Source organism: Rhineura floridana, chromosome 8 (genome assembly GCF_030035675.1).
Source record: "Rhineura floridana isolate rRhiFlo1 chromosome 8, rRhiFlo1.hap2, whole genome shotgun sequence".
In the NCBI taxonomy this organism is placed as follows: Eukaryota; Metazoa; Chordata; class Lepidosauria; order Squamata; family Rhineuridae; genus Rhineura; species Rhineura floridana.
This window is the reverse complement of record NC_084487.1, coordinates 91,682,033-91,695,901: the sequence shown is the minus strand read 5'-3', so window position 1 is coordinate 91,695,901 and position 13,869 is coordinate 91,682,033.

Here is a 13,869-nt window from a genome sequence, read left to right as displayed (position 1 = left end):
CAGACTCCCGTACTCCAGCTAATCGCACCAGAGAAGGGGAAGATCAGCTGTAGCACGCTACAGCTGATCTTCTCTTCCTCCAGTGCGATCAGTGGGTTAGGTTCCAGACCCTTGCATGCTACAGCTGATTCGCTTTTCAGCTGGGGTCTGGAACCTAACCTGCTGTATGAGTGGGGCCCTACTGTATTGTGTGCATCATACAACTCTGGACTCTCCTTTTGCATCTGTGCGCATCAGCCTCTAGGCTTCCTTTTGGCTTTGTCCCAGCTGTGTCATTAGTCACAGCACTGCCCGTACTTGTCCTTTGTTCTTCCCTAGTAGCTTGGTGAGTGCCTTCTGACCTGGGGGTCTCATCTTCCAGCACTATCTTGTGTTGCATTTTGGATACTCTGTTCATAGGGTTTTCGTGGTAAGAGGTATTCAGAGGTGGTTTACCATTGCCTTCCTCTGAGTTTGGATGCATCTTAGTCTGGTGTCTCAGCTTTGACCATTCTGCCTTGGGTGCCCCTGCTAGGAGTTTAGCTTCTTGGTCTAGACTCCTGACAGCATTCGACACTCTCAACCCCCCTCACCATGTTAAGGTGTGCATCGAGCAGGACTATGAATCCTATTAGCTATCTAAGATGTCATTAGTTTAGACTAGACAATATAGCTGATTATGCAGTATGGATAATAGTCTGATAGCACCAGAGGTTCATAGGATAGAAAAACATTGTTTGTTTGTTTAAGGCAACAATATTTGTCTTTTGCAGCATTAGAGAGGTCATAAAGCAACACTTAATTTGAACTGTGACATTAATCAAAACCACATTTATTTCATAAAGGTCTTAGTATCTCACACCTGATAACTTCAATTAACTGCAAATACCTTAAACCTTTGAAGTGGAGGCACCTTGAAGAACTGCTCTCATACACCAGTGTTCTCCACATTATCAAAAGGGTAAGACTGCAATGATGATTTTGAAGTTGTGCACAGAAGCATAAAATGGGGTGTTACATATTCACAGGATGGTTTGAGGCCTAAAATTTTACTGTACTCTTTAAACTAGCAAATTATATCATTTGTAATTTTTATCAGGCATACAAGGAACTCCCTGTTAAAAGGCTCAATTAACTTTAGGGCTCTTTTATAAAGATAAAGGTCATTTTGAGTGGTACTTCTGGAAAAATTGTCCTGCACTTTTCCATAATGTCATACAATGATACTATAAAAAAGAAAGAAAAGGAGAAAGTGAAAGAGAAGAAAAAAGGAAGTAATTAAAAATGTTCTGTAGTTTAACTCAAGAGATAATTGTGTAATAAGCCTATATTTAGATGATGATGCTGATTCACAAAAGCTTTATTTAGAGTGGAACAATAGCTGCACTTTTGCATCCAGTAGAACTTTTTTGGGGGAAGGATTCACTTGAAATAATAGAAATGTTTTAAAACAAGATAGACAAAGTGAAGAATAATTGCTTCTCATATATATCAAAGAGGGGATCTTTATTAAGAAAATTAATAAGTTTAAAAATTATTTTGATTTTGTTGTACAGACACTCTACACATAGATGGCTAAAATTGATTTAGTTTGATGTCAGAAGAAAGAACCTCTCAAAGCTATCATTTTCATTATGGCATTGCTACTGCACTATCATTAACAGGCCTCATGGGTAGCAGTGGGAGCCAATAGGCCCAGTCATCTGGGGAAATAAACTGATGATAGATGGATTCAGTTTTCCTTGGACATTTAAATATAATGGTCCCAATCCAGCTAAAGTTAGTCCCTCTAAAACCAGCTAATGTTAGTTGTGCTAAAACCAATGGAACAAGTTAATCATGACTGAAGCCCCATTGTTTTGAATGGGATTCTGTCATGGGCAAATCTGTCAATTTCTCTCAAATTATTTTTCCAGTCTTAAGTTAAATTCTCCCCATTTTCACAACAGTTTGCTTTTAAAAAAACCAACCTCATTAAAATTCCTCAGCATTTTAGTGTGATTTTCTCCCAATACACACATTTTCTGTCCAATTTTGTCTAATATAGACAATTTTTCAAAGAATTTCCCCATAATACAATGCATTTTTGTGTGTTATTTTCACACTACTACTATACTCTAGTTCATGCATTTTTGTAAATGTTACTTGGTTGGAGAAAAATTTGGAGAAGTGCACATTTTGAGGGATGGATATGTTTCAGTTAATACAGTGTGTTGAAAAGTGTGGATTTGGTAGATTCTCGTTTAAATGTGAACTGCATCAAAAAAAAATCCCCATTCCTAGTCACGACTAACTCCAGCTGGATTGTGGCTAGAACCTTGTTGTATTCCTGGGAATGCCAGATTGCCTGAAGTTACAACAACTTATCAGTGGTAGTCTTGATATGTTATAGATTTCCAGACACACCCTATTAGACTTGGCTTATAGCTGCTGAAATAGTTTGTGGCTTGGACCACACATATGCCCTCTGAGAAGGACTGTACCTCCTGTCTCCCAGGAAGAACATCATGGCAAGAAGGAGACTAATCTGGCCTCTTCCATCAGTCAGAGAACAGGCAGCTGCAGAGCGCTTGTTCATTCCTCCCATCCAGAAAGAACATTCAACTCCTAAATGTCAGTTTGGTTCAACCCAAGCCTGAAAATCCCTAATCTTTTCATCAGCTTTACATATTTTCTAAATGATAATGGGCATCCAATAAGGTAATGCCACACAGCCCAGGTGAATGTATCCAAGCTATTATCACAGTAAACATGGTCACCTGTAAAGATTGCTTTCTGGTACCTGAGCACCTTCCAGATTGCACAGAATCATAATTTAGATCTATCCTCTCACAGGATGCCCAAGCAAATTTTTACTAGGCCACAGATAAAGGATTTATGTCACCCTATGTGCTAGATCAATAGTCCTCAACATTTTCAGACAAGGGACCCACTTCTAGCCCAAACATGCATTTGGAGACCGATATAATTTGTACAGTGCTAGTGTTGCTGCTGTGACCCCCTTAGGTCAGACCGTGACCCCCTTGTAGGTCCCAATACAGCAATACACCAGTCTGTTAGAGAGACTTAGAAGCATTCCCACAGGCTAAGACATAGGAATCTCCCATATTGTTCTTTAAATAGCAGCCACAAGACAGATGCCAATTCCAATTTAACCCACAAGACTGGAGGAAAGTGGGGTTTAATTCTTGGTACCCTCTTGTGCTATTTTCCTGGTTGAAATCACCCTCCCTTAAGCTGTCATTGGCCCTGCAGGCACCTCCCACTCCTAAACCTAAACTATGTTAGGAGTTTTCAAGGAGTTGCAGGAGTCTGGGGACCAATCTGGAAATCTGGTTATCTGGCCAAAACTGAAAGGAAGTCAGAGAAGCCATATCTTTGGAATACAAAATGAACGCAGGGAGCCTTATTGTGGAAAAGGGCATCAAAGAATAACAATTCCAAGTGGTAGACCCACAAAAATGCTGGTTTATGAACAGTGTTGCTTGCATTTCCCTGCTCTGCTACAGAATGTCAGCTTATGCTTCAATTCACAAACAAGCACTATGGAAACTCTAACATTGCCCTTTCTGCTTCCTTCCAGTGTGGACTGAATACTAATGCTACAATACAATCAAGAAAGGTGAAATAGCTTGCTTGGAAACCATGAGAAAATATGGGCTGGTGTTAGCATGTTGGTGTCATAGATCTGTCCCAGTCTTCATCCTGTTGCACCTTTCCCTAAATTGAATCTCTCCTTGCCAACAAGAAAAGTGAAAAAGGTAATAGTAATAGTAGTAATAATAATAAAATCCTTCACATGCTAGGATTTTTTTTGAGAGAGAGAATAAAAACCAGTTTGTACTATTCCTGCTGTGTATCATTTTGGATGTTCAAAAAATCAATTTGCTTTTTGCTTGCAAGTGCTCCTTTTACGTGATTAAAAAATGTTATAATCTCTTTCGCTCGCAGCCAGGAGGATCTTATATGGTAGTTTAGAAAGTCAGACTAGGCAGCATTTAGAAATATATTGGGTACAACGGTCATTTCTTGAGAAACAGAAACATTTGCAGTCTAATTTGTATCAATATACCTGCACTTAGTTTTATAGTATACTTCATTATCAAATGAGTTCACCAGTCCATGCCTTATTCATAATTGGTTCATAATGTGCTTTGTTTATATATATAACACGAATGCTCAGGTTCTGTCAGGGCAAAGGTTTCTCCTTGTGTGATGGAACAATCTCCCCCTCTCCTCCCCCCATGGACCTCCCCAAATCCGTTCAGGGATTCCTCCACCCCCAGCAGATTTGGTTTTAGTGGAAACAGTTTTGGGGATAGCGCAGGGTGTGCACAGGGGGAAGAGAGGGAGGAAATCTCATTGCGTGAATACTAATCTTTGCACTAGTGCAAAAAGTTAGTTGAATTCCGCCCATTGTCTGTAGCCCCCTCACCTTTGCAAAATATGGATTCATTTTTATTTTTCTTACTACTCATATTTATGCTATATTATGTATGTGAAGGCAGTCCATTTCACTTCATGTATGTTTTAACTGAAAACATATGTTTTAAGTTCTTTACAGATAAAAAAGTGAAGAACAGAATCATGAGTAGTGCTTTTTCAACACATGTAAACCAGACACAGGAAAGCTAACATATAAAAAGTATATCCTCTGATAATAATTACCACATGAAATAGTTATGTGACTCTGGGCAAAGATGTATGGGTAATTCTTACTTTATGATGGTGTGGGGAACCTTTTTGGCTCCTCAGGCCAGACCCTTATCAGGATCAGGATCAAAGGCCAAATATGACAGGTGGGTGGGGTCATCCACTGTCAATCACACAATGTCATTATGTCACATGATTGACAGGTAGGTTGTCCCGCCCACCTGTCAAAGTCCCTTGCACCTGGTGCAGCAGCCTTTGTTATCCCCCCCCCCGCTGCTGCAACAGTGGCAGCGGTAGCAGCTTTGGCTGTGGGGCGAATTAAGAGGAAACCTAGAATCACCCTCCCCCACCTACTGGAGGTGTAAAGCCTACCCCATGGTCCCTGTTTCAACCCGTGGAGATTGAGAGGGGGAGCACAGGAAGGCTTACAAAACCCATTCTGTCTCCCCCTTTCAACCTGTGACATTACACTCGCTGCCCTCCCCCATGGGCCTCTCTGCAGGACCAGAACAGGACAAGATTGCACTGTAAACATAACTGTGAATATTTTATCTGAAAAAAGATTTTAAACATGTTTGTATAAGTCAACAAATTGCTGCCTTTGCTAAGATACATCCCCTGCCCCCACTTGACGCATTACTGAGGCCAGTAGCTTGATCCTCTGTTACTCTGTGCAGAAGCAACCAGGAATGGAATTTTCTAGAGCTCAATGTTGGGCTTACCCACATCAATTTTTTTTCTACTGTCCATCTCCCTTCTTGATTTTAATGAGAGAGTTTTTGTTACTGGTTCCACAAAAAATTAATATTATACACAAATATACACTCCTGGTTTCCTCAAGTGACCAGCACATAACAGATACATAAAACTGTAAACATATACCTTATATACTAATACTCAAAAAGTTATGCTGAATAAATACAGTACTGGATGGGGAGTCATTCTTTTATACATGTAAAATACTTTTTTGTGTATAATTTTGCATATTATTAGTTAGACTTTTTTTAAAAAAATTAAAACATGTCAATGCACGAGCAGCTCGGACAGGTGGCGCTCACTGCAACAGGCCTTCTAATGCAGGTGAAGCTCCATTGAGCCAAAGCTGCCAAATTCCATGTGTAAATACATTTCTTCTCTGTCCATAGCAGCAACTGACTGACATGAGCACAAGAGGTCACACTGGTAGTAAAGAGAGGATGGAGAGGGTTATGATTAGGGATAGGTAAATCTGTCAATCTCAGTTTCTCTCCCTTTCTCATTTTTCTAATCTTGTATTGAGTTTCCATTTCCACATCAGTTTGCATTTATAATTTTTTTAAAAAAGCCCTCATGGAAATTCATGCACTTTTTAGTGGGAACATCTCATAATATGCACATTTTTGGGTGCAGTCTTGCCTTATATACACATTTTTGAAAGCTATTTCCCCTAATATAATGTATTCTTCTTTTATTTTCACTAATGCACACATTTTTATGCACACTTTACCCTAGTATATTTTTTTGGTACCCATTACTTGGCTGGAGAACTGCACTGTAAATTTTGGAGAAGTGCAAATAATGGCTGTGTTTCAGTTTGTGTCTTGTTTTGGAACAGTGTGAATGCGGTAATTTTAAATGTGAACTGAACTCAGTTTCTCCTGCATCCCTAGGCATGACAGCATGGGTTGTAGCCTGCGTGTGAGAGAGGAAGGCAAACAACTCACTATGATCCAACCCCTCCTTAGTTGGTCCTTACCTGAAATGGAAAGGTCTGTTGGTTTTCTCAGGTTCTCATTTTTCCAATCTTAAATTTGGTTCTACATATTTCTGCAGCAATTTGTGATTTTTTTCTTTTTAAAAATCCTCATGAAAATTCTCTAGCATTTTAGTACAAATATCTAACAACACACGCTTTTGCAGGCAGTGTTGAGTAATGTACACATTTTTGCAAGCAATTTCCTGTCATATAATGTATGTTAGTATGTTATTTTCACTCATATATTCATTTTTATGCACACTTGCCCCCTAATATATACATTTTTTGTAAATGTTGTTTCGTTGGAGAACTGCATTGCAAATATTCGGATGTGTGAATTTTTACAGATGACTGAGTTTCAGAATGTGTGAATTTGATAGATGCAACCTGAATCGGATTTCACCCTCATCTCTAGTCCTTACCAGGAGCACCAACTGGATATCACTGTGCCCATTAAAAGCCCTTCAACCTCTGGGACTTACTTTCTGGCCCACCCTATTCTCTGTACTGGCTACCATAGCAAGGCAACTAGGCCTAGTGTAAATAGGTCCTAAAAAAAAAAGGACATCAAAAGAACTGCAGCTTTTACAAAAGGTATATATAAGACAGCAGAGTAAATCCATTCTGGTAAAAGATTTTATTCATTTATTTATTATTTATGTTAATAAAATTAATATTGCAAACTTCAACCTAAGGTCACAGGGCAGGTTGTAATATCAACCAACATAAACAACAACCTTTAAAGGCAAAATTAAATCACTAAAACCTCTAAAATCAGCAGTATTTCTTATATCTGAAGAACAATATAAATTAACATCTGCTACGAATGCTCAATGTAATAAGAATGTTTTGTTGCCAGAAGCAACTCAGCAGAGTAGCCTGCTTGATCTCTGGGGGAAGCTCATTCCGAATCTGGGATACCACTGCCAAGAAAGCCCTCCTCCAGGTTCCAAGCTTTTTTATCTCTCTTGATGATGTTACATCAAATAGGACTTCCCTGCCTGATTTCAGATCATAAGCAGGACAGTATCAGGAGAGGCATAGTTTCATATAGTTGGGCCATGTAGGGCTTTATATGTCTGTGACAACACCTTGAATTGGGCTTGGTGGCAAGTAGACAGCCAGTGCAACTGCTTCAGAAGTAGTGTTATATGCTCCCAGGGTACTACATTTCAGTACCTGCGCTGCAGCATTTCGCAGCAGCTGAAATCATCAAACCGTCTTCAAGGAGAGTCCTACATACAGTGGATTATAGCAGTCGGGAAGTTACTAGGACATAGATTAGTGTATGCAGGCTACCCCTGTCCAGGAAAGGCTGCAAGGGGTGAGTTAGCTACAGCCAGCAGTAGGCATTCCATGCCACTGTGGTTAGTTGAGCCTCCAGTGACAAGATGTTCTTAGGAAGAAAAAAAAACTTGTTTTAAAACAGTTGAACCGTTCATAGCACAAGAAAAATCATCCAGCTAAACTTTGTCTAGATTGTTTCCCTACCCAAGTCAATGCTTAGCAGTAAAGCAGTTTCACTCCTCTCATTGGTCAGCTTCTTGGAGCCTGGATTCACTGCAACCCTCTGTTCTTTCTCCAACAGTATCTAACTCACTCCCCCTCTTTGCCAGCTTTACTTATATAATAATTTCCCCTACCCTTCTAATGTCTTGGCCAATCAGAAGGACAGTAGAGTTCTGTTTAGGTTCCCTACTTCCCATAAGTTCAGGTATTTCTCTCCCCCCACCACCACCTTTTCCTGGAATGTAATTTTGAACATCTTGGTCAGAATAGTCTCTGAGTGTAAATAAAGAAACCACTATTTTATCACAACAAAAAAGAAAATACTTTCTTTCACAACTCAGCTGCATGGATCTATTCTGCATTCCATGCATAAGACACCAGTCTAGCTTCAGAAATACAGTCAGGAAGAGAGAAGACTGAGTGTAAATCTAAAATATGTAGATGTGTAAGTCCAAGAAGATTTATGTATTTCTTCATGTATTTATGGCATTTATACCCTGGGTTGTAGCCAAAAAGGCTCTTGGAGCAGCTTACAAAACCAATACTAAAACGGGCCTTACCATCAGTCTTACAACCTAAAAAGGCATGGCACACAAGGAAAAAGAAACGGAAGGAAGGAGGGGTGTCAACCCAGGGTGCAGCAGCTGTGAAAAAGGCAAATTCCATGCTAGAAATCATTAGGAAAGGTACAGAAAATAAAACTGCCATTATCATAATGATGTTATACAACTCTATGGTGCAGCTGCATTTGGAATACTGTGTATAGTTCTGGTTGCCTTCCCCGAAAAAGGATACTGTAGAGCTGGAAAAGGTTCAGAAAAGGGCAACTAAAATGATCAAGGGGGATGGAATAACTCTCCTATGAGGAAAGGTTGCAGCATTTGAGGCTTTTCAGTTTAGAGAAAAGGTGAGTAAGAGGTGACATGATACAAGTGTATAAAATTGTGCATAGCATGGAAAAAGCGGATAGAGAAAGGTTTTTCTCGCTTTCTCATAACACTAGAACTCATGGACATCCAATGAAGCTGAATCTTGGAAGATTCAGGACAGGAAAAGGAAGTATTTCTTCACACAGTGCATAGTTAAATTTGCTCCCACAGGAGACAGTGATGGCCACCAACCTGGATAGCTTTAAAAGAGGATTAGACAAATTCATGGAGAAAAAGGCTATCAGTGGTGCTAGCCATGATGGCTATGCTCTGCCTCCATAATCAGAGCAGTGTGCTTCTGAATGCCAGTTGCTGCAAGCTGCAGGATTGCAGAGTGCTCTTGCTCTCACGCCCTACTGTGGGCTTCCCTTGGGCATCTGGTTGGCCACTGTGTGAACAGGATACTGGACTAGATGGGCCACTGACCTGATCCAGCAGGCTCTTTTGTTCTTATGGAAAACAAAGTTAAGAGCAGCAATTTCTCATTGATGTCAGTGGTGATTTGAGGTTTCTTGCCCGTGATAAAAGGCAGCTCCCTGCCCCCGGGGAACCACTCTCCCTCAGGTCATCAACTCCAGGAGCAGAGCTGGTGACAATCAATGCCCAAATCAGGTCAGAAGGACAGGCAGATCCTCTCACACAGTTATTTCCTCAGACAGCTGTATATTTAATATTATTTTGTCAGATATATTTAATAATGCTCTGTTGAGTGACAGTCTTAATGCCTTGCGTTTATAAGCTGCTGACATCAATGGATATATTTTCAAATAGCAGGTTAGTACTGTAGTTTTGCTCACCTTTTGCCTATAAACACTAACATCTTCTTTGTCCCTTGTTTTCTGCATCAGCACTTTAATTACAGGAAAAGAAATTTGCTTGTAGTGTGAATCTGAATAGAACATGACTGTCAAAATAATAATAATAATAATAATAATAATAATAATAATAATAATAATAATAATAATAATAATAAAAAATAGATGTTCAATTCTATTTGAATACTTTTCAATTCTTCCCAGAGTCTGATGACACTTACAGGATTTATTTTTCCCCTCTAACCGTGAGATATATGGAAATTGGAACTTTATCCAGTTTACTAGTTATGGACTGCACAAAGAACCAGGATAACAATGAATATAACATTAACTATTGCAACAATGTGAAGCTCTTCTGAATTAGAGATTGTACACTTATCTGAGAACAGAACTTCTCCTAATAAGGTACTTCAGGCTTAAGATAAAAAGCCATGGAAGAGCCATTTCTAGTAGATCTGTGTAACTCAGAACTGTAACATGAATTCACAATTGCCTGATTATTAAATTATTTTCTACATAGCACTGAAGCTATGCATACTGTTTGACTTTAAACAGCAGATACAGAGCTGAACTAAAGCTCAGTAATTTTTGCTAATATTTTCAGCAGAGCTAGAAAGTCTCCTTAGTGGTTTTTCAGTACTCCTTACAAAAAACTTTGATTATTCATATCATTCACATTATCTTCAGTTGCCCTTGCTTCAATTGTTCTCACTTCTCTTGTGTTCAGTGATTAATCATGTTAAGTAATATAATTACCTGTGTAATATTGTGATGCCATCCTGTTTACCAGGATTTGAAAAAGTGAATAATGATGCAATCAAAGCATTTCTTCAGGAACAATATCCACCTCACTAAATGTGCTAATTTCTACCATAAAATTAAAGCTATCCTATGCAACTCTAATCAGAAGCTTTTATTTTGAGTACAGTAAATAATTTATAATGGCACCCAAGCATTCCAGTGCAACTATCTTTTACAGGATTTGAAGGCTCCACAAAATCCATAGTCTTTCCATTTGTAAGGGCTTCCCCATTCATTTCAGTGGAAAAGACAGATTCGTGCTTGCAAAAGATCTACAATGAGCTCACACATTTCTTCAGCGTGAACAAGAATCCTAGTTATGTGACCTCTGAGAGTGGGATTCAATTCCAAGTGATATCAGGCTGGCCGCCATCCCTCATTAATTTCAAATGGGCCTGAAAAACTTCCTCTTTTACCATGGCTTTTGGGGGCTAATTAGCATTTGTAAACTGGATGCTGTGTTATTTTTCTCTTCCTTTATGCTGCTTTGTATATTTTTAGACAGATATATATGTTTTAAATGTTTAATAGCTTTAATGTTGGGTTTTGGGGGATTTGGAGTTTGTACAGTTGTAAACATGGTTATACATTTCTGCTTAAAAAGTGTTTTTGTTTTTTCAAATGGTTAAGTGCTCCACGAGCAGGCATGTGTTGGATCAAGTAGGAGAGTGTTAGTGTTCTTGAAGAGCCTTTGAATTCTCTTGACATACTATGGAACTCTTCTGAATAAGAGATTGGTTTAGTCAAAGTTAATTACTTTTACAAACCATTGATTTCAATAGGAGAGTTAAGAATTCAGGTAGGTCTTTTCCTTTGAAATCACTGGAATCCAGGTGAGCTTAGTTTTGGATGGATCATGACGCATAAATCTTCCTGGAACATTTCCATGTGGTTATTGAAAATATTGTCATCAGTTGTGTCAAATTAATGACTACCCAAGGCTAGAAAATTGTTAATTTGACTAACACCAATGAAGGAGAGGAGGCTGTTTTCACAGTGATCTCAATAGTGTTCTGCAGCTGTGAACAGGTTAAAGAAGATTTCTGTTGAAGTCCATGTTATAACTGTATGCTGTATTTAGCCTCCGGTGGTTGGAAGTCTTGTGATAATGGCCACAACCCTTTCAGTAAGATTTATTTCTAATCTCCGGAGTTAATTTTAGCTAATTTGTTTAAAAGTTTAATTAGTATTATATCTCCACATTAAATTGCATAATAATCTCTTTTTTAAGAATCTCTCCATTTTTAGCTGTCTCATTTGAAATTTAGTTAATAAGTAGAAAGACCTTTTCAGAAATTAAAGGCACATTGTTGGTACAGAAAAGTCACTTTCATAGTGGTGGTATAATTAGCCTCACAGCAAATTAACAACGGAGACTTGAAATCTTTAAGCCATGGAAATAGTCAATCTAAATAAAATATTTGCTACAAACACAAATCAATAATAAAATTAACAATCCTTCTTTACCCATGCATGATCATGTCTACATAGGCAGGTTATCTACATAGATTTCTACAGAAGACTTTAAGGGAATGAGGCCTGTCTTTCAGAAGGAGTACGACTGCGTCCAAAGCAGGCAACTGACCAATTATCCGAACTCGGGAACCACCAACCCACAGCACCTCTGTCTTGCTAGGATTGGCCCTCATCCAGCCCACCACCAAGTCCAGGCAGTGGTCCAGGGTTTGCACGGCCTCTCCCAATTCAGATGTTATGGAGAAATAGAGCTGGGTATCATCAGCATACTGCTGACACCTCACCCCAAAGCTCCTGATGACTGCTCCCAAGGGCTTCATATAAATGTTAAACAGCATGAGGGACAAGATGGTACCCTGCGGCACCCCACAGCAGTTGCCAGGAGGCCAAAAGACAGTCACCCAGTGCTATTCTCTGAGAGTGACCCTGGAGATAGGATTGGAACCAATACCCAGCTCCAATACCCAGCTCACCAAGTCAGCCCAGAAGAATACCATGGTCAATGGTATCAAAAGCCACTGAGAGATCAAGTAAGAATAACAGGGTCGCACTCCCTCTGTCCTTCTCCCAATAAAGGTCATCCATCAGGGCAACCAAGGCCAATTCAGTGCCATAACCAGGCCTGAACCTAGACTGGGATGGGTCAAGATAATCTGTTTCATCCAAGAGTACTTGCAGTTGCTGCACCACAACCCTCTCAATCACCTTCCCTAAGAAGGGGGTATTTGCAACCAGTCAGTAGTTGTCACAAACTAATGGGTCCAGGGTGGGCTTTTTCAGGAGTGGTCAAATCACCGCCTTTTTCAAGGCAGCTGGAACCACTCCCTCCTGCAATGATGCGTTGACCACACCCTGGATCCACTCGGTCAGACCCCTCGGCAAGCTTTAATAAGCCAAGAAGGGCAAGGGTTGAGAGAACACGTTGCTGGCCACATCATCGCAAGCACCTTGTCCGCATCAACTGAAACCATTCCCAAGAAGTTGCAGCAGACATTGCACTGGACACCTCATTGGGAACTACAGTAGATGTGGATGGGGCATCAAGACTGCTACAGAGGCGAGCAACTTTACCCTCAAAGTGCCTTGCAAACAATTCACAGTGGGCCTCTGAAGGTCTAAGACTCCATTTCCTGGAGTTGATGTCAACAGACCCCAGACAATACGGAAAAGCTCCACAGGACGGCTACTTGAGCATGCGATGGAGGCAGAGAAGTGGGCCTTCTTCACCGCTCTCACTGCCACACAATAGGCATGGTTATGATGTTTTACTCATGCCCAATCAGCCTCAGAGCACATCTTTTGCCACTTGTGCTCTAGCCGTCATCCAGCCTGTTTCAACCCTTAGCTCACTGGTGTACCAAGGTGCAAGCCGGGCTCCACAATGCAGGAGAGGGCACTCGGGGGCAACCGTGCTGAGAGCCCGACGCGCCTCGCTGTGTGACAAGGGCTTCAACAGGGTCACCTGCTCTATCTACTGGGAACTCCCCCAGGCCATTCAGGAATCCAGTGGATTCCATTAGGCTCTGAGGGCAGACCATCTTAATCTCTCCACCACCCCTGCAGGGAAGGATCAGAGCCATAAGTCTAAACTTCACCAGGAAGTGATCTGACCATGACAATGGGGTGACATCCACCCTCCTATCTCCAGACCACCCATTCCTCCATCTGGAGCAAAAAACAAGTCGAGGGTGTGCCCTGTCCTATGCATCGGGCCGGTGGCAACTTGCGACAGCCCCATGGTCGTCATGGAGGCCATGAAGTCCTGAGCCGGAACACTAGAGGCAGCCTCAGCATGGACATTGAAATCACCCAGCGCTATTGTTCTGGGCTCCTCCAACGCCACAGCCGAGATGACCTCCACCAGCTCGGTCAGAGAAGCTACCGGGCAGCAGGGTGGATGGTACACCAGCAGCAACCCTAATTTACAGTCTCCTCGGCCCAACACCAGGTGCAGGCCCTCACAGCCAGCTCC